This window comes from Montipora capricornis, chromosome 7, assembly GCF_036669925.1.
Source record: "Montipora capricornis isolate CH-2021 chromosome 7, ASM3666992v2, whole genome shotgun sequence".
In the NCBI taxonomy this organism is placed as follows: domain Eukaryota; kingdom Metazoa; phylum Cnidaria; class Anthozoa; order Scleractinia; family Acroporidae; genus Montipora; species Montipora capricornis.
The window spans coordinates 26,262,052-26,264,551 of NC_090889.1; the positions used below are offsets into that span (position 1 = coordinate 26,262,052).

A 2,500-nucleotide genomic window follows, 5' to 3' on the forward strand; every position below is an offset into this window, starting at 1 on the left:
ACTTCATTAACGCTATATCCTAAGAACTCTTTCATCCAAATAGCTCGCCATCGTAAGTGTTCACTGTACGGTCGCGGCATCTTCGATTCTGAGCGGTTCACTACATATTGAATACTGTGCCATACTACCTTTCGGCATTGTCGCGAACGCTCTTTCGCTTCCTTTGGATGACCTTTCTCGAAACAGCTGTATATTTGAATACTTGCAGAGTATGGTGTAGAGTTAATTTAGTCTCAGTGAAAATAATCATCACAGTTATGAAGCAACTTGAGCAGTTGTTGATACATTAACCAAAGAATCATTTTTACTGCGGCTGGTATTTTTTACAGGTCACAGGTCATTGGTTTACCAATACAGAAAGCATCCTAAATATTCTAAAAAGCGAACCTTAGGGCCGATTTACACGGTACGATTTTTGTCGCATGCAGGCCTACGACACGATTTACGATTGTCGCAGCGTTTTAAAACATGTTTTAAAATGCTACGACATTTTTCTGACGTACACGCCAATCGTAAGTCATGTCGTAGGCCTATGGTAAGCTTGTCGCATGAGACAAAAAATCGTACCGTGTAAATCGGCCATTAGAAATAAAACTTTTGTTTAGGACTAATTAGGCCGAAGGTTAACTTTTATGAATGTTTAAGATACTTTCTGTATTGATAAAACAATGACCTGTGACCTGTAAAAAATACCAGCTGTTGTTACTGTTGCCCAGCCACGTTCCCAGGGTCTCTCTTATAACCGGTTACAAGAGAGACTTTGGGAAGGAGGTTGACTGTACCCCTTCAACATCTCTTTATTACAAGGGGTGCCCAAGGCAGACCACGTTGACAAGAATAATGGGCCATTTGCAACAAACTAGTCACATGACTGATAATTGGTGAACTTAAAGCTTGGGCTTTATAAATTCCAGAAATGGAAAGATCGTGTTACTCATTGCCTAATATAAATTTTAAGAGAAAAACCTCTTAAGGACGTTCGCGCCCAAAACGTTCCCACGTACCGATTTTTTTTAAACTTGCCACGCAGAAAGGTAATGATCTACTGTTGCCAAAAAGGCAAAAAAAAAATGGGGGGGGGGTCACCGTGCTCGTTTTTGAGATCATGAGGTGCACTTTTAGAATCTTGCGTTATTTTAAGACGATCTTAGGTTACAACTGTCAGCAATAAAAAGGATATATTAGTGAAATTTAGATCAGGTAAACATACTCAATTCAACATAACTAATATAACTAAACAAACTTTTGCAGCTGATGTCTTTTTCTGAGGCGAAATAGACCTTGAAAAACGACGCATATTAGTCTGAAAGAAAACTTCGGTCGCACAAGAGCATAAAAGTCGAAATATTTGTAACTTCTCACGTACAGATTTGTTTTGTTTTTTGTTAAAATGCACAAAATCAGGAAAGGAAGTGATCTACAAAAAGAAAAATGGGGGTCACCAAGCATTCAAGAGAGTAAAATCGCTGCGAAGTTCTCAAAGGGATTGTCTATTCGCACTGTCACGCCATTGCGTGACATTTCCGAGAGGACCTGGGTCTTCAGCTATCCCATAATGCCACACGCTTTCACGTTCCATTCTTGTGGAAAATGTTTGCACCTTTAGCATCGTGTTTACCTTCGTGGTCTGCGATGCATGACGTGTGCGTGACATGCGCGAAAAAATGTGCAGTAGCAATTGGCGCGAACGTCCTTAAGGTATAAAAGATTTTATGACCATTTAAACACTCAAAAATTCCATACATTTGTTTAGGAATGAGAAGCTTTTGAACAATGCAATTTTTCATAAAATTATTATGCGCCACAAACACAGCTCAGATTTGTATTTTTACCATGGGGTCAAATAAGCGAGAATAAAATGTGCAAGGGTGGGAATTTTTAAAGTGGTTTGAAAAATTAGAAAAAGACGAGGAATTGAAGCGTGACTAGGTGACAAAGCGCCCTTTTCCCATCACAAATCCTTAATTCTTTTAACTGTAACAAGACCAGTTTAAATGATATACATACCAAATTTGGAATGGTAGCATTTTTTGAGCCGCTCTTTTTATTTCTGGAAAAATAATTTCATGAAACCAGCAGAATCATAGTGTTTATGACAAAAAGTCATGTGACGAATTGTTGCAAAAGCCCTATTCAGTTGAGTCTTGATGTTATCCCACTCACATATGGCCCTTTTAGTTTGGATTACTGCTTGGATGTGTGACCACTTTATTGGTTTTAGGGTTAGTTGGGGTTAGGGTTAGGCTTGTCTTGCTGTGTTTTAATCCCACAGGGTTAGGGTTAGGCTTGTCTTGTTGTGTTTTAATCCCATAGTTCACCAAATTCTTTTTTTTTTTTGTCGTTTCAAATGTTAACCTCACATGTTGGCAACAACAAACAAGCAAACCTCCAGCCTCTCAAATTTAATATTAATACTATTTTATTTTATAACAAGCTAGCTTTACAACCAAGCTATCTTTTTTTTTTCATTACTTGGAAGACTATGGTGAAAGATGAGTTA

General features: G+C 38.2%; 2 protein-coding genes across 3 annotated transcripts in view; one reads left to right on the top strand and one right to left on the bottom strand.

Moving 5' to 3' along the window:
- The window catches only part of LOC138056656 (glucose-6-phosphate exchanger SLC37A2-like), a 33,533-nt gene that overhangs the window by 29,217 nt on the left and 1,816 nt on the right, over window positions 1-2,500 (top strand). The window lies entirely within an intron of this gene.
- The window catches only part of LOC138056661 (GDP-fucose transporter 1-like), a 9,649-nt gene continuing 9,545 nt past the window's right edge, over window positions 2,397-2,500 (bottom strand). For both annotated transcript variants that reach the window (XR_011133499.1, XM_068902522.1), the window contains one exon: window positions 2,397-2,500. This exon is cut by the window's right edge. The gene's annotated coding sequence lies outside the window, so the exon portion shown is untranslated.